The following is a 23,492-nucleotide window of genomic DNA, read 5'->3' as shown; positions in this document are numbered from 1 at the left end:
TTAGCTTTGATATCTGATTTAACTAAGTTACATTAAAAATCTTTTTTTTTGGAACTTCTTTTACCTGGACTGACTTCCTGGCCTTGTTTCAGCTGCCCCGCATCCAGATGGAGGTGCCTGATGCTGAGGACAGGTCTGCACCAGTGCCCCCTGATGCCCTTCTCCTGGCTGGGGCTGTGGGACAACGCTGGCTGCCTGGCTGGCCCACGGGAGCCCCTGCTGCTTCTAGCCTGCTTTATGCTTGTGTTTATAAATCCACAGGCAGAAAAGCACCGTGCACAGATCTACATTTGTCTTGCAAAATAAAGAGCTGTATAATTCACTTGTATCAGCGTGGAAGGGAAACTACATATATACATATACACAAAATTATGTATATATATAATAAAAATATTTTGACATAAACTTAGTTTTGACATCTGATATATATATTATATATAGTTAATATATTGCATTAAATATATTAATACAAATATTGTATACAAAATAAAATATAATTTTTATTATAGAAATACATACATCCACATAAAAACAAACATTAAGTATATTAATATATTTATTTATTTATTTATTTATTTATAGAACGATAAATGAATATCAGCCTTTCCAGTGGCAGTTCCAGCCTCAGGCACAAGAGGTAGATGTTTTCACAGGAAACTTTGAACAGATACTCAACATTACTGAACAACTCACCTTTATCTTCAAAGTGAGAAATTATTGTCAGTTGTTCATTTCATTTTCTATGTTATAGGTAGTCATATATTTACAAAAAAAAAAAAAAAGATTAATTGTAAATATGTAATCTGGAGAAAGGAGATAACAATGAGTTAACATAATGGACTACAGTGGTTTACTTAGGCATCTTAGGACTTCAGAGGGGATGAAGGGTCTTGTTAATATTGTGTTCTCCAGACAAAAACTTTGAACTTTGTATGCACTTATGAGAACAGAGTACAAATGGTACCGTTAATTTTGCTGGCATATGTCATTGGCTTTTACCTGACCTGCACTGAATCTAATGATTTTCTACATGTTTTGGGACTGGTTTGTAAGTTACTTCTTGCTCTCTGCAAGCTAAACAATTAATGATCAAGAGTCAAGAGGATGGTAAATCGTACCCTTGAACACTATTCAGTTTTAGGCAGTGTTATATTTACATTATGTACATAATATTTTTCTTCAGTAAGAAGTCATAGGGAATAAATGCTTAAGTCTATTAAAAAAACTATATATATATATTTTTTTAATTGCAAGAATTTTTCCATTTCTATATATCATGGAGAAAATGCAAGACATCACCAATACTTATTTTTCACAGGGATCCCCACACATACACACATTCCCTGGTTAACTGACACCTAGCAGAAGGATTATCAATGAATTTTTTTTAAGGGGAATATGAAAGATTTTTGTATTAATGTAACATGAGGATTGTTTTACATACAGACCTAAGTCAGATGATTACATTCAGTATCAATTTAAATATTCCCTATATTTTAATCTTCCAACAGTTACATAAACATGATTTTTTAAAAGGCAGCAGTATAAATTTTAAATGTAGATATACTATTTCAGATATCTGTGTTATATAGACTCACAGTATCCAATGTAAAAAGCTGATCTATTTGTTTCTACAATCTCAGGAGCAATTGGCTAACGGTATGAGATGGTAAATATGGTGGATTCTGGCTTTGCATGTATGTTCATTAGTTCATCCATTAACTTTAGTGCAGTTATTTATGTGAGTGAGGACTGCTTGCACAAATGAAAGCTTCAGAAGGAGAAATTACTTTATCGTATGTTGTGGCCTGGAAAGCTTTTGCAGGAACTGTAGTCAATGACAGACTTCACATTTTTTTTATCTAAAGGTTATATTTGTGTTGCCAATAAGAAAGTTATTTTATAGAAGATAATATTTACTTCAAAGGAGTCTGAAATTTTAAGTAATTACTTGCCATTAATCTTCTGAAATCCTGTGAAAATATTCCTCTGTTCTGCTTCATTTATGTGATGAACCTAACTTTCCTGTGTAGTAGCCTTCCAATACTGACAGCATCAGGATATGCAGTTATTTTATGATACTCCTCAGTCACTGCGAAAACTGGCAGATTCCTGTATCCACTGTACACTGTATTTTCCTCAAATGTCTTGGTACGGAATTGTATCCATTCAATTCTACTCATAGGTTTGATGCTTTAAGTACATAACCCCTGCCACAGAAGATGATCTTTAATTGTAGTCTCACATGTGCAAAATAAATAAATAAATAAAAATAATAATAATAAAAAATCTTTTCTTGGTCCTTATATCACTCATTTGTGTGCCAGCCATTCACTGGATTTCAACAGGTGTTCAGGATGCTACAGTTGAAAGTGAAGAAGTATTGATTGAAATAGTGTATTTTACAATACCCTCAGAAATCTTTGATTTTATCCCACTACTTCACACCAATAAGAGCACGAAGACAGACATAATAAAAGTTCAAATCCTGTATGAGGAAGATATCATTAGCTCATTAGTTAAATTTGCATTTGTATGAAAATTTTCACTGCATACATTACAACACTAGGTATTTAGGTTAATTTAATAACTTCCTTCATGCAAATATAGCATTTTAAATGTAAAAGAGTCACATTTTCTCGTGTTAAATCACCTATGGAACAATAACAAAAACAAAACAAAACAAATAACAAAAACATGCCTGCAATTTATACTTCCTAGTTCACTTATTTCTTAAGAAAATCCTGAAGATGAACAATCCAAACAGATTTTATTAATACACTCTTAATAATGTAGGAGTTTAAGCGGAAAGAACAGACAGAGACAGGTTTGGGCAGTAAAGGACCATAACCAACTGCCTTGGGGTGAGTTGCTAGAAACTTCAGTTAGTTAGACTTACTACAGGCTTGACAAGTAAAGAGCCTGTGCTAAGCAAAACCAGTCTAGCCTGTAGGAGCTGAGTGTGACTTGTAAATGATCTGCCTTTCTTACCAGCCAGAAATGGCTGGGTGAGAAACAGAGAGACCACAGACATCCCCTGTCCTGCCCCCAAGAAGCAGTGGGGCTCCAGTGCTACTGTGATACAAATTTCTGGTTACAGACTTCTTCCGTGAGCACTGACCCGCAGAACAGTTTTGGCAGTAGTCCTTTTCGCTGGCTTCTCATCCTGACTGACCCGCTTACCATGTTTTTAGCAGCAGGTTTCAGTGCTTGGCTGGCCTCCTGGCCCTTCACTACATAGAGCTATAGCAGCCTCAAGGACAGTGCAGTCAAGCGCTGAAACACAGCAGCCCACGGAGCAATACTTCAACTACAGGTTATGAATATATATAAACTTCAGCTTGCCTGTGGTGCACAGTTAGTTTTTGTCAAGAACGTAATTGCAATATACTTAGGCAATAAATATCAAATGCAATGAATTTCAGCAAGAAACTAAAGCACGAAAAAGTTAAAATACGAAGTGTCAAAACCAGGCAAGTTTAGATTTCTGAGTTGGACTAGGGTTCCTGTTTGACTACCCAAAATTGTCCTGGTTTCATCTGGGATAGAGTTAATTTCCTTCTGACTAACTGGCATGGTGCTGCGTTTTGGATTTAGGATGAGAATAATACTGCTAACACACTGATGTTTTAGTCGTTGAGCAGTGCTTACCCTGAGTCAAGGACTCTTCTGCTTCTTGTGCTGCCCTGCCAGCGAGGAGGCTGGGGGTACACCAGGAACTGGGAGGGGACACAGCCAGGACAGCTGGCCCAAGGGGGCCAGACGGGTGTCCCATGCCACATGGCGTCATGCTGGACAATAGGAACGGGGGAGTTGGCCTGCGGGGCTTCTGTTGCTTGGGGTCTGGGTGGGCATTGGTGGCAAGTTGCATTGTGCATCACTTGCTTTGTATATTCTTTGTACATTCCTTCCTGCACCCCCACTCTTTCCTTTTAAACTGTCTTTATCTCAACCCGTAAGTTTTACTTTTGTTTTTGCCTGATTCTCTACAGCAGCCCACTGTGGAGAGGGGAATGAGCAAATGGTTCTGTGGTGCTGAGTTGCCTGCCAGGTTACACCAAAACACAAATGTACCAGACAAAAAGTTTAAAAAATGCTTGCAGAAACAGTGCGAAATAATAAGATGATGAATTGTGTTCACTAAAAAAACAAAACAAAACAAAAAACAAAACAAAACAAAAAAAAACATTAAATCACTAAATTTACTATAAGACTAAACCTCACTAAAGACATTAAAAAATCTAAAGATCACTAAAGATCACTAAAAAACTCAACACCCGCTAACTTAGAATAGGGCGTATGATTTTTAATGCTACAAATTCCATAGTTTTTAGTGGTTTAGAATACAAATATATGAAAAAACATAGAACAGAGTTGAGGCATTGGGTATTGTTAGACATATTACAGAACAGAGCTAAGCTTGAAAAATAATTCCAGCTACTATTAAAATGTGAATATTTTCTAAACTTTCTTTTAAACTATATTCTTTATATTTTTCTGAAATTTAATCTCATTAAGTGAGGGTAAAATAGGATATTAGCAGTGAAAATATAATTTAATAGTGGTGTATTGCTAACGGTAGTTATCCAGTGACTATGAAGACAGCTGTGAAAACTTAATAAAACTGTAATTCCTCATATAAATTGCTATTTTAGCACCATGTAGACTCAAATGTTTAATTAAAATAATTGCTTATATGGCTCGGGATAGTCTTTTTATTATGAAATGGAGACTTGATATGGCCTTTTACCTATTCCTTATTTTAATTAAGCTGAGCTGTAAATCTCTCTCTATTTTTTTTTCCCCATTGTTGGCTCCATTTAATCTGTTCTCTTTCCTTTTCTCCAGAGAAATTATCTCATAGCCAGGGCATCAATTGCTCAACAATCTATTCCTTACTATTCAGAGAGAGTACCATATACAGAATTTTGAGTTGTAGAATCAGTTAACTCCAGAAAGAACGTGTTTTATGATGTGGTCTCTTCCACAGGCCAAATTATAAAATATATATTGACTCCTATTTCACATGAAAACTGTTCTGTCCTGTGACTCTCATTTAGGAGAACATTTTATCTTCATGATGTAATGACAAACAATCCCTTAGGTTGACATATCTGATTACTCTTGTTAAAATTCAGTGTATTTGAAGATGAATTCATGTCATTTCAGCCTTAGACTCTGTCTTCTATTTTATCTTTTTTTTGCTAGATTTAGCAATCATGTGTTCCCTGTGCATATATGATTCAGGATTGGTGTAGGAATACAGTTCATCATAGTTTTTCTAATGTTCTTGAAGGAGGCTATGTAGACAGCATGGAATATATAACATATTATCCCACATAAATATATCTGCGCATGTAAATCTTTATTAGGATTTTTTACTTTTCTCTGAGATTTTCAAGAGAAGTGCTAATTGTCTACCGCACTAGAGGCAGAGAGATAGAAAAACTCTTGATTTTGTTCCTATTAGATCCAACTGGGAAGTGCCCAAGGCTTTCTATATAGAACCAGAGAGGTTTAATTGAACTATTATTATATGAGGAAAGATGGTTTTCGTGATGGATACTAATATATGGGGAAAATGCCCATAGAATAATTCAGTGCATTTTGCACAGAGAGAATCAAACTGTAGTCAAAATTGGGCTCGTGAAAATTTTTGGTCAACAGCTCCAACTGCTAATAGTGTTGGTAAATTTGTGTTCTGCTAAGTTTCCAGGAATTTCTTATAGATTACTGGACACCTCTTTTTGGATATTAAAACAGTACCTAGATGGAGTTTAGAAGTGAGGAACTTAAAGTGAAAATAAACTTTTTCTGTCTTTTAATTTCATGGATTTAGATTGTCCCTGAAGTACCTTTATGAAAGCGTGGAATAAGCTGGCTGAACTGTTCTAGCAACTTTGGCTGGGAAAGTAAAAATCACTCAGAACTTTTGGCTATTAGTTTTAATACCCAGTCTCCAAACATATGACTCAAATGAACATTTGTTCTCTTTGCTGTGGCAAAATGTGAAATTCATGGAGATGGCTATATTTTGCAAGAGTTTAAATGACACATGTGCCACGAAGTTAAATTTGGTTGTTTTTCCATGCTACTATGTGATTTGCACCAATCTAAAATTTTTGGATATGTTTCTTTGAGAATGAAGCTTACTGCTGCTCTTCCAGGACTGCCATTCTGCAATTCACTTCTACCAAATTATGCTTGAGTAGAATTTTGTTGCACTTAAAAAAAGTGAAAGCTTAATCCCATTGAACAAGCTTTAAAACTAATTCAGTAACTGGCAAATCCCATTTAGGCTGTTGTTTAAAAGGAGCAATAGGGGGATTTTTTTCTCTTCCTACTTAATTAAGTAATTCTATTGTGCATATTCTGTGGCAAATTCTTTCCTTGATTTGTGTTTTAATTTATCTTAAAATTTCCACAGGTACTGTAGTAATTTGTTTTTTAAATGCATATATTAACAGTGCCTAATCTCTCTATGAATACTGGCTTTGGAAAAATGCAATTCTATCCAATAAGGAGAATGTAGATGCCTCTGTCACTCTAAATTAATATCTCCATATTGCAAATCCTGAAAAACAATAAATGCTATTTAATTCAGAAACTAAATTCCTTGAATGTTTTTACTGATTAGAATACATTAAAATAGTTTTCATATTTTATTTGAATAGTAATAATTAAATGAAAGATAGATTTCAATCAGCCTGGCAAAACTTTTTGAAATATAATATTTAATTTGTAAATAGCCCCCAGAAAGATAATCAGTGCACAGAAGAGTGTGCCAAATGATGATACTTCTGAGAAAACATTTTCATGAGCTATGCAGCAGATCAGATAGCTACCAAATAACATAATATTAAAAAGAAAAGTTGTTTCAGAGACAGTAGCAATTTTGATTTTAGTGGTTATGAAACAGACCTCAACACCAGTAAAAGTACACAAAAATTGAAGAGAGAGAGCGTTCTTAAAATTAAGGTGGATTTTCAGATTTCCAGAGCTGCCACAGGAGATTTCTAAGCTGTTCTAGAAAAAGCCTAGAGATCATCACCGATGATTTCTTATTTGGAAGAATATCAGAGAAAGCAAATGAATCAACATACACTAAGATGGAATCAAAATGCGAACAATAGGGTTTATTACTGGAGACCAAAGAGTTTTGTTCTAAAGTACACATCTGCTTGTTCAGATGTATAGCACCCTAGTTCTAGTTCTAGTTCTATAAATGGTATCTTGTTTAAGTAGTTCAGATGTGGAGGTACCTGTCACTGTAGACAGGTTCATTTGGTTAAATTAATCCCATCCAAAAAGAAATGGGCAAGGTTGGGCAAGGTTTTGGTTCTGCAAGGCAAGTTTCTCCTTAAGATATCTATTTGACCATCTACCTGAAGACCTGCTGGATCATGCATGTTACTGTAGACTTCAGTAGTCATGAAAATAAGTTGAAGAGGAAGAAAGGCAGGTAATTTTACCATTAAATCCCATGACCAAGGGAAAGCACAGAACTGAGAAGACAAATACTTAGTTATATAACCTGTGTGGAAATGCAATGTTCAAGTTCTCTGGAGCCCTAAGCCACTTTCCAAAAAAGTTGTTGAAAGTATAAGCTACAGGACTACAATCATTAAACTATTGTTATAAAAAATACTGATTAACAAGAAAGGGTATGAAAGAGACACATAAAAAGTTTTCCAAAACCTATTAAGAAAGCCTTACAGAAAGCAACTTTTTCTGTGCAATTTGACTGGTTATCAAAAGAAAGATGAAAGATGACCTTATAAGGATGTACTTGAACAGAGTGGGAAGATTTAAGTTAATGAAAAATTAAGTTATCCAGAGGAAGCACAAGAACAAAACTTTGAATTTAAAGTCATAGAAATAGAAATAAGGTATTCATCCATAATAATTAAGGTGGATAGTCATTGGAACAAACAAGTATATTCAGATGAACATCAGATGTTTGTTTTCTTCAATACACTCAGATTGTTTGGTTCAAACCTGGGTTAACCAGACAAAGTTTATGGCCCATGTTATGTGGGAGATCTAAATCATCGATTTCACAATTACATTTGAGCTTTAATTTCTGTGATTCTGTGATTTTCTGTTTTTAGAAAACACACATTTAGTATAAATGACATAGAAGAACATGAAGAAACCATCCCTGTCCTCCATCCCAAAACAGAATGAATCTGAATCTAACTTAAATCTGAAACAGAGTATAGACCTTGCAGACCTCTATCTACGAATGAGTATACCTATATTTGAGATGGTTGTATATGCAAAACACCATTACACCAACATAACATTTTATTGCTGTACAAGGCAAATAACTACCTTTGTCCTTTATAAGACTAAAAGTTACTTTTCCTGGGATTTTTTGAGTACAGCTATCACCATCCCTTCCCTCCTCAGCAATACTATCAGCTTTACTGTATGTAAAGGACTCAACCCTCATCCTGGAAAGGAGTCACTGTATGGTCTGCCTGAGCAATTAATGTGGGTGGCTAATATGTAATAATGAAGATACTGAAAGACAATTTAGTAAGCTCAGCAATGTGATGGACAGCTACTTAATTGCACAGGAGAAAGTTAATTCACTACCGAAGTGTCATTATATAAATAATGCTTGTCTGTTCAACAGGCATCTCTACCTAATAGACATATTATTAAAGCTAAATTACAGCAAAGCTGTGAGACATCTCCATCTAAGCAAGACAGGCAAGTCAAAATGCATGATGAGATATTTATTCTAATAATTTTCAGTTTAGTCACTTACTGTAATTACTATTGGATGCCTTATCTTTCATTGCTTCGTTTGTCATCTTTGGACCCACCTGATTTGTATTTCTGTTGTTCTTTTAAAAATATGTAAGTAATATAAAGCAGTACTGAACTTTTTTTTTTTTTTTTTTTTACTTTACTTTAAGCAGTTACTTAGTTGCAGGAGTGATATGAAAACAGGATGAGATATGAAGCAACAGAAGTGAGTATTTAATATGAACTAGAAAAAATAACATAAACTGCTAGATGAATTTGGACATATGGGAATCTTGACTTTAAATTTTCAGTCTCTCATGGCTGCAGAAAAGCTTTAAAATATAATAAAAGTGTTAATTGTAAGTTAGGAAATTAAAATAGATATTAGAAAACCTCTTTTCCTGTTATTGAAATCTCACTGTTTTTAAGGCAAGCTTTTGTTCTGGAGCAGAGAAGGGTTAAATATTATTATAAATAATAGACTGCAGTAATATAGATCTTCATTATTAAAATTGTATCAAAACAATCCCTAATCCATACAAAGCCCTAAAAAAATGGACCAAAGAAATTTAGGGGAAATACAATTGTCCTAGTATGCAAATCTTCCACATCTCTTATTTTCTTATTTTTAGAACCCCGCAAGGGTATCAATAGTACAATTTAATAATTACAAACACTTTCTATGCCAGTCAGAAATAGAAACTAAATGCAACATGTGCCCACATTTCTTCAGTTTTGGATGGTAGTACAAAACTGATTTTTTAAGTTATTTTTTTTACTTTTTTTTTTTTTTTTTTACTTTCATATCAAGACATTAATATATGGAGCAGCCTCACAAGTTCTGTTATTTTCAAACTATAGTCTGTACTACCACAACTGAGTATGCAATCCAAAAATAGGCTCTTCAAACTTCATATAAAGATATATAAAACAGTAAGCTTGTTTTCTTAGTAATATTGAGATTCTTTGTCCAGGTTCTTCCTTGTTTAGAGCAAGTGCAACAGGATAATTGATATTTTTTTTAATTACTATTATTATTTTAATACATTATAAGATTGTATTCAGATTTTATTCTTGGACTTTAATTCAACACAGACAATTGTTTTTGCATTATTGTGTTCAGTTATTGTATTTCTTTGGTTCTCAAGATACATCAATGGCATTATAACTCTAGTTGTATACAACACAAATAACCACTGACATTGTAGAAACAAGTTGTTTCTACATCATTTTGCATTTATACATTTTCCTTTAACTTTACATTTTAGGAAATAGCTTTAATTGACAGTTTATTCCTCACACATAATACTCATTTTTTATTAAACATGTTTTATTAAATATTAACGTTTATTCTCTTTAAATATTAATTCTTCTGGCAATAGTATTATTTAGTAGTACTTAGTAATATCCACAATATAACAACTACTGATATGACATAGTTCTTCATTTAATTGTTTACACTTTGGCATTGAAAATACTTGTTTTCTCCACCTCAAAGTATGGATAAGCTATATAAGGTTATTTACTCATACGTCACTTCATGATTTTACATTAGGTTTAAATGTATTTTTTGCCTACTCTGCCTTTCTTAAAAATAGGAAAAAAAAAAAAAAAAAAAAAAAAGATCTACATTCTGGTTTCCTCTTTGCTGCAAAATGGCTAAAGGTTCAGACTAAAGGCCTGACTTGTAATCCTTTTTTTGTGTCAGTACTCTTTCATCATTTCATTAATTCTCCTGTCTTGGTGGACTATTCATACAAACAAAGGATGTCTCAGTTAAGCATGTGGAGTGTCATTTAGCTTTAATCACTTATGTTTGGATTATTTTCATTTTCACTTATGAATATTTGGTATCTTAATATTTTTTTTTTCTTTGACCAATTTCAGAAGGTTTTTTGTTTGTTTGTTTGCTTGTTTGTTTCCCTAGAGGTCTGTAGAAACATTGCTGAATATATAGCTTAATGTTGCACAGTTATAGTGCAGTATTAAAGCAAATAGTTTAAAAGCCAAGTTTAAGTATTCCGGTTTGTCACTGAAGACAATGGGAGTTTTGTTTACACAGGCCTAGCCTCTAAAGCATGCCAGATGTTGTGTAATGAGACACACAAGGACGGAAATAGATGTTTGCTCTTCACAAAGTCAGGCATGCTCTTCAGAAAAGTGATTCTTTAACCAACTGTTTTTTTCCTTTTTCTCTCACCTGTCCATTTCTACAGGAATTGGCTTTTTATTATTAGACAATAAATACTACTCCCCTGGGAAGCAGGAAAAAAGATTTTATTACTCCAATTATGAAGTAAGTACTCCAGATAGTAACTCATGCTTCAAAAATAGTAAGTAACAGACAACAGTGTAATTCACTCTCTTCCCAGCGTTTTATGTTATTATTGAAAATTTTGCTGAGCTGTGCCTTTTGTTTATTGATAGCTTCCCGTTCAAATTAGGTCTGCGTGAGGAACTTTTTCAGTTAGCTATTTTAAAATGTGTTTGCTCTTGAACTAGCTAAAGCTCTTTTACAATTGATATGGCTTTGCTCATTAGGTTTAGAAAAAGGGTTTATTAGTAGCCAGCATTCATTTGTCCTGTTTTTGCCAACACTTTAAAATATTCTGAAATGTGACAACCTTCCAAAGCACTTGTGCTTAGAGCGACAGGTTCCTTGTGAGAATCAATCTGGTGAGAAGTCAGACTGAGAAATCAACAGATCTTTCTTCTCCACTCACAAGCTCTCCTTTTTGTTGTTCGTAAGGTCATCTTTATACTAAAGCTGTATAGTTACCCAGACTCAGAGCTCTTACTGGTCAGCATCTACTAATACTGTAACTTGCTCATTGTTATGGAAGGGAAGTACCACAATGAGAGACATGAGCTCAGTCATCACATCTAATGGTGATCTCTAATGATCTGTGCACCTTGTAGTCTTTTTTTTTTCTTCCCTAGAAAGTAACAATGTTCTTTCACTTAACAAATAAAGTAACCAGCACACTCTAAGAGGTGAGACTGTGAGACTAGACACCGTGTCTCCAATGTGACAGACCAAAGTTTTGTCAGCTGAGTAGAAAGGCCTTTCAGTTCACAGGTACTCAGTATAGCTGCTTATTTGTACCTCATGAACCTCGTGAAGTTCATCAAGGAGACATGCAAAGTACTGTATTGCCAGCAGGTGAAAAGAGGTGACCCTTCCCCTCTCTACTCTGCAATGGTGAGGCCATACCTGGACTTCTGTGTCCACTTCTGGGCCTCCCAGCACAAGAGATACATGGACGTAGTGGGGAAGGTCCAATGTAGGGCCACAAAAATGGTGAAGGGACTGTGGCAGCTCTCCTGTGAGGAAAGGCTGAGAGAGATGCGTCTGTTCAGCATGGAGAAAAGGAGGCTCAGGGATGATCTTAACCACATATACAAAAACCTGAAGGGCAGGTGCTAAGAGGACAGATCCAGGTTCTTTTCAGTGCTGTCCATTGACAGGACAAGAGGTAATGGGCACAATCAGAACACTAGAGTTCATTTGAACATCCGGAAGCACTTGTTTTTTTGTGGGTGATGAAGCACCAAAACAGGTTTCCCTGGGAGGTTGTGGAGTCACCTTTCTTGGACATACTCAGAAGACATCTGGATGTAGTCCTGGACCATCTGCTCCCAGCTTGAGCAGGGGGGTTGGACCAGATGACCTTCAGAGGTCCCTTCCAACCTCAGCCGTTTCGTGATTCTGTGAAATCTCATTTTATTCCTAACCTGTAATATAAAACTAATGTGGTTACAGTTCTTAAAGGGTCATGCTACAAGAAAATACTTTGTACACACTGCAAAACTAAAATTTTACTTGAAGCAACAAATGGCTAGAAAAGAAACATTGCTCTATAAAACACGAAGTACAGGGCTACATGAAAAGAATCTAGAAGTGATAAAGTGGCTTTTTTATCTGTTCATGAGGTATTTTCAGACAAAGGACCTTCCAAATACTTAAACGTGAAATTTTGACATTGTCTACCTAATATTTTACTGAAACTATTAAGATACTAATATGGTATCTTCAGAGTACTTATATATGTATTTTAATGGCAATTCACTTTAAATGTCATGAAGGGTCAAACTTACACTCAGCATTCATACATATTCGATATCCAAACATTTTAGAATGTGCAGTAAGAGCCAGCCTTTCTCTGACCTCTTACCATTTATCAAAACTTAAGCCCTGCCCAAATATACACAAGAACTAACATAGTTTAATGGAATTTTTCAAATGGATTCCGGCGGAGACTAGAGGCCTGGAAGCCAGCATAGTTGAGAGGCTGGCAATGTCTGTTTAGATATGTAACAAAAAAGAGGGAACACACAATCCAATAGCAAAAAAGAAATAAAAGAATCTCAAATATCCTCAAAGGATCCTCAATCTGATGATTACATTTTCAGATACTACCTTTTAATACAGGCAAGTGTATTAGTAAATATATGTGCTCTGATCTTGAAGTGAAATAAAGTGCTTATTAAGTTTCTTGCGTGTCTTGGTTTCAGCTGGGATAGAATTAATTTTCTTCTGAGTAACTGGCATGGTGCTTTGCTTCAGATAAGAATAATGCTGCTAACACACCGATGTTTCAGTTGTTGCTGAGCTGTGCTTACACTAAGTCAAGGCCTTTTCAGCTTCTCATGCTGCCCTGCCAGTGAGGAGGCTTGGGGTGCACAAGGAGCTGGGAGGGGACACAGCCAGGACAGCTGGCCCAAGGGGGCCAGACGGGTGTCCCATACCACACGGTGTCATGCTGGACAATAGGAACGGGGGGAGTTGGCCTGCGGGGCTTCTGTTGCTTGGGGTCTGGGTGGGCAATGGTGAGCAGGTGGTGAGTGATTGCATTGTGCATCATTTTCTTTGTATATTATGATTATAACTCCCCCCCCCCTTCTTTTCTGTCTTATTAAACTGTCTTCATCTCAATCCATGAGTTTACATCTTTTTTTCTTTCCTTTTCTTTTTTTTTTTTGTTTTCTGATTCTTTCCCCCATCCCACTGTGGAGAGTAGTGAATGGCTGTGTGATGTTTAGCTGCCTGCTGAGTTAAACCACAGCATTCTATCAGACAAACATAGCTTTGATATATGAATCAGATGAAGACTCCTTAGCTACAACAACTTGTAAGCCTTTTTCTTTAAGGAATATTTTTCATCCAAAAAATGGCATTCAGAAAAAAAGAAAAAATAAATAAATAAATATATATATATAACTGGTGCAAAAAAGGAAAACAGATTTAGAAAAGAAGGCCTGTGTGCAAGACAACATATTTACATGAGACACAGATATCTAGAACTATGGAAAAAGAAAACTACATTTCATCTAAGGAGAAAGAATACTCAGGCTGGTCAAGAATTCCTATCTTGTTCAGAATATGAAAGAAAATTGTTTTGGCAAACAAAAAAATTGTTCAGGAATGAACTTTAAATAATTCTTTAGTTGTTTGGAAAACAGTAGCAAAACCACGACAAATAATATTATACAGAAGAAAAAGACATAGACATTTCTTAACATACTTACTATTTAATTATAAAGCCATAGCACAGTTGTTAGGGGACACAGAAGCAGCTGAGGTATTTACCTGTTGGAAACAGAAAATAAGATTTCCTTAAATGCTTATGACATTATGTTTTCCATGCAACATACATATTAAAGCTGGAAAGGATTATTGTATTTTTAATTTTTATTTTTTAAGAATTGAGAGTATGAACTACTTTACTATAAGCCACAGATACAGTGTTGTATCTGAAAACACTAAAGGGTGACAAATAACTTCTAAAATGTATAGATAATAAATTTAGATATTTTGGCATTAATATTCTGAAGAAGGAGGATCTGTTTCAATGAAATATGGAATCACAATTACTTATTATGATGTAAATGGGAAAATATTATTACCAATTAAATGGCCTGGAGAGTTCCAGGGCTGTAAATGGAATTTAGTTGGGCTTTTTTATCTCTTTTTTTTTTTTTTTCTTGAATCTCTTTTAACCCAAAGAAATCTTTAAAAATATTTAAACAATTCCTAAAGCTTAAATTGCCAGGTGATTTGCAATATATAAAATATATGCAAATAAAGTTTTTCCATTTTGCAAATTACCTGGCAATTTAAGCTTTAAGCTTTAAGCTTCTGTAGCAGAACAAATCAGAGCAGTGCTGTCATATACTTCCAAGTGGAAACACGTCTTCAGGAAAAGAACAGAACTTACTGACCTAGATCCTGTAATGTAACCAAGCCCAAAACCTTTATTCTAAAAATTATGATTAGCATGAAACAATGTCTGGAATTTGAAAGCACAAGCAGCAGTCTATAGCACTTTGGGTAGTATGTAATTAGCTTCTATATTTTATGTGTGTGTGTATATATTATATGTATATATATACACTCTGTGCATACGTATGTGCATATCTGTACGTTCATATCTATATGCAGAGAAAGAGAGAGGGGATAGAGGTGATTTCCCATTAGAATCAAAAGAAAAATCATTCAAAATTTGAAAAAAATTGAAAGATTAATTCATGGCATATGACCTCAGACAACATAGTATTTATATCAGTATTTATAACATAAATATATATATTTATTTAAATATAATTATAATGACAGTTTTTTACAAAAAGTCGTTGATAAAAAGATTCTTAGAAAACAAGCTAGTAAAGCTATTTACCTTATGAAATTTCGTACAGAAATCTGAAACATGCAAAGGCAGTGGAAGTTGTTTTGTAATGTATTATTTCAAGGCTGTGGTTTTAAAAACACAAGTTCAAAGTCCATAAATTTATGAAGTGTGAATTGCAAATATGAACCAACAGAAAAAGGTTAGAATGAGCTAACACAGTTCACAAATACTATCTCAAAATTAACCAGATACCAGAAGGTCAGTTCTATCTGTTTCAGAGAACATTTTAATCTTTCTATAATTAGATAATACTGTTGTCCCAGATATCAATGTGAAATGTAAAATTACACAGGCCCCACTTCATAGAGGACGTGACAGAGAGGGAAGAACTAGTGTAGGGATTCAAAAATGATGTGGTAATGAATTTTGCAACAGTATTCTGGGAAGACTTGAGTGGGAAAAAACAAATTAATCAGGGGAAAGGATGTTACAGGAAATGAGATAGGAGCTGATGAAAGCCTTGTTGAGGGTGGATAAGAAAGGGGGTCAATATGACTGTATCTTGCTAACATACTAACTTCTTTTTAATTTATATTTCTTTGCCAATGCTTGGCAAAACCACTGACCAAGCTTATCTTTTGGATGAAACGTCTACGTGAAAATGCATTATTTTTTAAACATTTCTCAGATTGTTAGTAAGTGGATGGAGTACTTATGTTAATCTTTTCAATAAGTCATCATCTAAATAATACCAAGTTATTTTCCTGACTGCCTTTTCTTTGTGTTTCTATAATGCTCTAAGAAACACCCTTTCACAAAAATATTAACAGCATTGTTACTCGCTAAGCATTTCTCAAATGTTAAGTGCATTTCAGAGAAATGAACTTGGCACTAAGCAGAAAGTACACAACTTTATTCTGTTACTATAAATATTGTAAATTGAAGAAGAGATATTTTACAATGCAACTATACTTTTGAATAAAAATTTTGTATTCTTGACTCAAAATTTTGCTCTTCAAGTTCTGTATCACATCTGAGTTCTACATTATTCAAGTTTTCACTGATTGCAAATCTGGATATTATTCTGATTCATACAGCATGAAAAAACTAAGCACATATCAGTTATGGTGGTAGTGTGTATTGAGAAACAGAAACTCCCTTGAGTGCAAGAATGTACTTACCTGTACATTTTGGAAAAGCTAAAAGCAGCAAAATTCTTCACTCTTTCAGACCTGATCTATTTACATTTGGAAAGCAGAAATGCGAAAAATATGGAACCCTTTTATTACCATTTTTACAAAAACACATTTCACAGCAGGTCGAGACTTTACAGGGCCTCTATCAAATGTTTTAAACATCCTGTGGAATGGTTAATTTGTATGGTGTGATGGAAGTCTGCTTCTAAAGAAATGGAGTTGCACACCCATCCATGACAGAGAGAATCTTAATTCTTTCCTCTGCTATTATTTATGTGGAGGAAATTGGAAGGAAGGGGTGGAATAAATACTTACTGAGAAAAGCATTGATGACAGATTTCTAAGGATAAGTAGTATTTGACAAGCATGTTGGAATAACTACTTGGACAAAAACTGGAAGAAATTTTCTCGTTTTCAAAAAAGCTCACAGAACAACTTCATGTGACAACTTCTTATTAACTAGTTCTTCTTTAATGTAACATATGCCAGGTCCATTTTTTTTTCATTTTTTTTTCTTTCAAAAGCTTTTATTTTCATGAACTCTTGTTTATGTAAGGAGTCTCATTTATACTATTAATGTTCAACTAAGATTCTTCCTTGCAGTCAAGGTGCCAGGAATTCAGCTCTCACCTGCTATTTTTGAAAAATATTTCCACTCAGGCATTTGAAGAACTTTGAATGAGTTTGCTTACATATTTAGGTCTAATTTATTTATTTATTTATTTACATTAACTCAGACACACCTGTCCAATGCTAACATAAAGATAATGGAAAAGAAGTTAGGGTTTCAAAGGCTTTGAGAACTGCAGTAATAGTTTATTTATCTCACCTTTTGCTGGTCACTTAGAGTACTTAAACCATAATGCTAGTATGTAGATACTGATAATTTAGGATTCTTACAACGCTCTAGTAGGTGAAAAATTAATTCTTCATTTCTTCTATAAATGTAGATTTATCAAAGGGTAATATCTAGCACTTTCTAATGCATGGTTAAGAGCTGCAGTCCAGATCCTAGCAGCTGGAGATGTTTACATTTATTTCTCTATTTCAAATTAATAAATTAGTCCTACTAAAGGACGTATCTAAGTTTCTAAGGGTTAAAACTTTGTTTGCATTGATTCACACTCTCATAATAGTATTTACGCACCCCAAAAATCTTCTCTTTTGATAGACATACAATATTTGGCTGGAGCAGAGTGCACTCTGCATGCACTATAGCTTTAACACTCAATAATAATGATACCACAGAATATTTGAAATATTTTGGCAACCCCATTTAATAGATCTACACTAAATGTGTACCCTATTTATCACTTTATTTCACATAATTGTTAACAGTATACCCTTCCCTTCCCTTCCCTTCCCTTCCCTTCCCTTCCCTTCCCTTCCCTTCCCTCCTTTTTTTTAAATAAATCTGTAAACTGAGTCAGTACAAAATTGAATTGATGTTGAAATCATTTCCTCCAGAGATATGTACTGTTGTAAAGAAAAAATTCTTGCTACTGTCATTAGAAGAGAGAGAGCAATTACTGCATTTTTAAGATAAAATATCATTCTTTTCGAAATGATTTTAAATCTGAAGAGGCACAAGTTTAAGTAATATTTCATATATGATTCTTTGTTTTCAGAAGAAGCCTAATCTGCATGCTGAAATCTATCATTTTTCATATTCATAATTTGCCCCTTCTGAAAATGAGCCTCTCAAAATAATGAGTGTTGTTTGTTTTTTTTTTTTAGGTCTGCCAAGACGTTTTTTATTTTAAGGATATGATTAATAACCTGCTCTATATGTCAAAGGGCAAATTCAAAGGAAAGTATTTTTTTTAATATGAACCTTTGTGTCATGTCTCTCATTACAAACCATGCTGTATCTACAACTGTGTGCATGAGTAGCCATCAGAAACTTTCAGAGCTCTTTTCTGCATCAATCCCCACTGCCTGGTCTGTCTCCTACCCTTTTGCATACCATTTTATTCAAAGTAAGATGCAAAAGATTTTTAAAAAATCAACCTTTAAATGGATGTGCTTTCCTAAACCCTAAAGCCTACATCCTATACCTATGAAAACATAAAGTCTTCTGCCTGAAAAGAAGAGTACAGACTCCACATTACATATGCTGTCATGGACAAAATACCATCTTTTATTATCATTATTATTATTTTTATTTGTTGTTGTTGGTTAGGTTTACAAGCAGAGGGTTTACAGAGTTTCCTGAAAGCTGTTATTTTTAGAAATTTTTTTATAAAGGGATGCCATGGAATAGAACATATACCCTTTGCTTTAGCTCACCTGACTACCACATATGCAAGGTCACTGTTTCTTGTTTTGTCATTGCCCCAAATAAATTCTCAGGAGTAAACTTTAAGGGGAGAAAAACAGTCAAATTCTTGCATGCCGTTAAAAAGAATAGTCCTACTCAAACTAGGATATTACTGTCACCTCTGCTTCTTCCAGTCTCTAACATATCTGGCAATCACTCTTTTTTCTTCTTTATCTACAAATCTGACATCAATCCATAAGAATCATGCCAGTCAAAATTAAAGCAAAATCTTCCCTGTTTTCCTTCAACACTGTATCTTTCCTATTTAATGCTTAGATCATACAGCTATGAGTCTTCCTGTCAGCTTCACTTTGTACCTGCTATTGCAGCCTTCAGAGCATTTCCACCACACCATATCTCTCCTGTAGCATGGCTATGTGCAAGACTATTTTCACCAGTTGATCCTTAGATTTTATCTTGGAATTATCTTTTTTGTGTATCTGAGATTTAGCTTCAGAGCACAGGTGACTGTCTTAAATTTCCCTCACTGTCTAAAGCTGTGGTTCCATGTTTGCATTTGTACATCATATTACTGTGGAGTACAGGCTTGAGTCAGTTCAGACACCAGGGTACTTTTCCGTACAGGCTTGAGTCAGTTCAGACACCAGGGTACTTTTCCAACAGCACTGTTCACTTAGCAAGAGCTAATGGTAGAGATTTTTGGATGGCAAGAAGCCTGATGCTCCAATTGCTGTGTGTGCAGCAGTTCACTTCTCCTCCCTGTTTCCCTGCAAGGCTATGTATGGATTAGTCTCTTGAGAAGAGCTGGCCTTCTGATTATAATATCAGACTTGCCCTACGTCATCACCAGAAACAAGTGCCCTTAAAGCACTACTTCACTGCCAGGATGCCATTCAGCACTGCAAAAGCAATACATCATTTTTGCTTTCCCCTGAGTGGTGACTGCAGCAGCAGAAGCATGGATCCTTTCCTGATGATAGCAGTACATATTCTGATGAAGCTGTATTGACACTCTCTATGCCAGGAATGAGCCATCTAGTTCACTAATGGTCATATACAGGGAGAATAGGCACATACAGAGATGCAATGACAGCAGGCTAGGCTACCCCAAGCCTGGTAATTCTTACTATAGTGTAGGACTTTGCATGAAGATTTAAAACTACTTGCATTTGCACACAAGAATCAGGAGAGCCGAACTGTGATGGATGACCTGTAAGCTATTTTATGCAAATTCACATATTTGTTGTTCTTCGCAGCTTTGTATGTTGAATTGAAACTAAGACTCACCTTTCCCCACACCTTTTTTTCTCAACTTCTTTTTTTCTTATTTCTTGCAAGAGCAGAATTCCTGACATTTGAGGACCACAGTTTTGAATCACTCACTCCCTGACCATGTATACAGATGACTCCCTGCATTGTTTTCCAGATCCCAGAACTGCAATTTGATTGCTTTCTAATTGCAATTTAATTGCATAATAATTGCTACTTAATAATCGTTCAATGAAGAAAATACAAGGAGTGATTAACAAGAAACGCAAAACATACACCAATCAAAATGCAGACAACTGTTTATGTTCAACAATTTATGCACAGTTTTAAATTAGAAGGAATGAGAGACACACTGAAAAGTTATTTGCATGAATGACACTAAGTTAGGAGGATCTGTTGAGTCCCTCAAAGGCAGAGAGGACTTGCAGAGAGATCTTGACAGACTAGAGGGCTGAGCAATCACCAGCCACACGAAGATTAACAAGAGCAAGTTCCAGATCCTACATCTGGGATGAGGCAATCCTGGCTGTATGTTCAGCCTGGGGGATGGGAGGCTGGAGAACAGCCCCACAGAAAGAGATCTGGGGGTTCTGGCTGACACCAAGTTCAACATGATCCAGCAGTGTGCCCTGGCAGCCAACAGGTCCAGCCAGACCCTGCGGTGCATCAGGCATGGCATTGCTAGCTGGTCAGGGGAAGGGATTGTCTTGCTCTGCTCCATGCTGGTGTGGCCTCACCTTGAACACCGTGTGCAGTTTTGGGAGCCGTAGTATAAGAAAGACATAAAATTATTAGAGAAAGTCTCCAAAGGAGGTCTACAAAGACGGTGTAGTGTCTAGAGGGGAAGATGTATGAGGAGCAGCTGAGGTCCCTTGGTTTGCTCAGCCCAGAGCAGAGCAGGCTGAGGGGAGGCCTCATGGCGGCCTGCAGCTCCCTCACGAGGGGAGCGGAGGGGCAGGCGCTGAGCTCTGCTCTCTGGGGACAGCGACAGGACCCGAGGGGACGGCATGGAGCTGGGACAGGGGAGGGTCAGGCTGGGGGTTAGGGAAAGGTTCTGCACCCAGAGGGTGGTCGGGCACTGGGACAGGCTCCCCAGGGCAGTGGTCATGACACTGAGCTACCAGAGTTCAAGAAGCATTTGGACAAAGTTCCCAGACACATGGTCTGATTTTTGGGAGGTCCTGTGTGTACGCAGGAGTTGGACTCGATGATCCTAGTGGGCCCCTTCTGAGTTGGGATATAATTCTACGACTCTATGATTTAGTTGGAAGAGGTCATAGCACAAGTCCCGCTGCTGTCTAGACAGTGCCCTCTGAAGTCTTGAGGGGTCAAGATATGAGAAGAGCCCTAGCTTGGGGAAGTGTAAGCAATGGGCTTCAGGAGACAGGCATCTGTGTTATCATGCCACAAGAGGTAACACAGCTGGAGTACAAGACAGGTGAGGTCTACTCACTGCCTGATCTAGCACTCCTGTCACGTGCTTTAGCTTATGGTGCTCCTCCCAGTTCTGTGCCGGCAGGGGAATGCATGCAGCACAGACTGCTTGTGCCACTTGGCTTCACTCCACGGCTGCCTGGAACACTCTCCCCACTCCCAAACAGCATGTGTTGACTTTCACATATCTTCACTCATGACTGCAGCTTACTATTCATCACTCCCACACACTGCCTCCCCAATTGGTTAGCCATTCTCTTAAAGGCATCATTTACTGTAGTGTGTGGCTTTATCCACAGGTGTCAAACGCTTTGGACAAAAGAGGTTAATCGCTATTGTTTTATCCTCAGCTAGACAAATAAATAACTCTTTTTCCAGAAGTAGTAACCCTTCGTCCACAATTATATCCAAGACAGGATTACATGCTCTCTTGGCCAGTGCTAATGATTGCTGGGTTCTGTAAGTGTGCTCATGGCATGCAGTGTGACCCCAGAGCCCACGCTTACTTCTGCTGCCTGTGGGATGGAAAACAGGCAGTGAGTCCAGTCTGGGAGCAAAGAGAAGACTTTTCATGCTAGTGATAGCTATGCTGTGCCTGCATGTTCCCAAGATACAGGGATCACCTGTCATGGGAGAAGTAAGAGCTCTGCTCCTTGAATGAGGACCAGCAATTGGTCCACAGGGAAAGGAAGCAGAAGGAAAGATGATTTGCTGATGACATGTTTTCTTTGCGCAGTCCCCAAACAAAGAGAGCAAAATAGGACTACAGGGAATAGGAAGAACAGCAGAGACTGATGGCTCCGCTAGGGACATCTTTCATCTTCATTTTGAATGACATGACATTGAACAAGGTCATTCCAGGTGAGCAGAAATGATTCCTTGCTCAAGCCAAGAATGATCTAATATTGATATTTTGCAGTATGTCCTTAGAGCATCCAGAGAAAAGTGAAATCAGTTATTCCAAGTAACTATTCCCCCCACTTTTCCTTCTTTTAACTTAAGGCAAAAATTTTGTGGGAATGTTGCAACTCCTGACCTTTATTGTTATCCTGAAGTGCTCATGTACTGCACTTCTCTTTTCTTTCTCCGAAGTTAAAATCTTCCTAATATTTTGTAAGAAAATCTCTGTGCTGTAAGACCTAGAAAAAGAGTGGCTTATGCATTCTTGCTATTTTAAATTCCTCAAAAAGCTGTTATTGAATAACATTTCAGTTAAAGTTTTACCTAACAAACCAAGTATCTTCTGACTAAACTTTCAGCAAGACATTAAAACTGCATATGATCTAATCACTCTACCAAGGAGTTCTCTTGCTTCTTTCCTCTAGATGAGTTTCTAGCAGTCAATCTTCCATGCCAGTCATTTTGCATAACAGGGGAGGTTTAGATTGAATATTAGGAAAAATTTCTTCACTGAAAGGGTTGTGAAGTATTGGAACAGGCTGCCTAGGGAAGTGGTTGAGTCACCATTCCTGGAGGTCTCCAGAAAACATGTAGAGGTAGTGTTTAGTAGCACAGTTTAATGGTGGACTTGGCAGTGCCAGGTTAAAGGTTGGACTAAATGATCTTGGAGCTCTTTTTTGACCTAAATGATTCTACGATTCTAACAAAATAAGGTGTAGAGAGGACTTATTGTGGAGGGACATCCTTGGCTAATCATGTATCTTCTCTAATTCTGAAACATCTAAGCAATAAACTAATTATTTGCAATTATTTGGAAGCAGATATTCATTCGGATTTTCTGTTAGCTAGCTGTTATTTGTTGTCTCCCAAAGTTAACATTTTTATGAGCAAGGAATGATACGTTGTCAAAATTCTATCATTTGATTGTAAAATAATTATTATCCTTTCAAAACTATCTTAATTCCTTGGACGTCATATAAGATGACAGATTATTCTCCTTTAACTGTGCACAAATAAATTATTATC

Source organism: Anser cygnoides, chromosome Z (assembly GCF_040182565.1).
Source record: "Anser cygnoides isolate HZ-2024a breed goose chromosome Z, Taihu_goose_T2T_genome, whole genome shotgun sequence".
NCBI lineage: Eukaryota > Metazoa > Chordata > Aves > Anseriformes > Anatidae > Anser > Anser cygnoides.
This window is presented reverse-complemented; position numbering follows the sequence as displayed.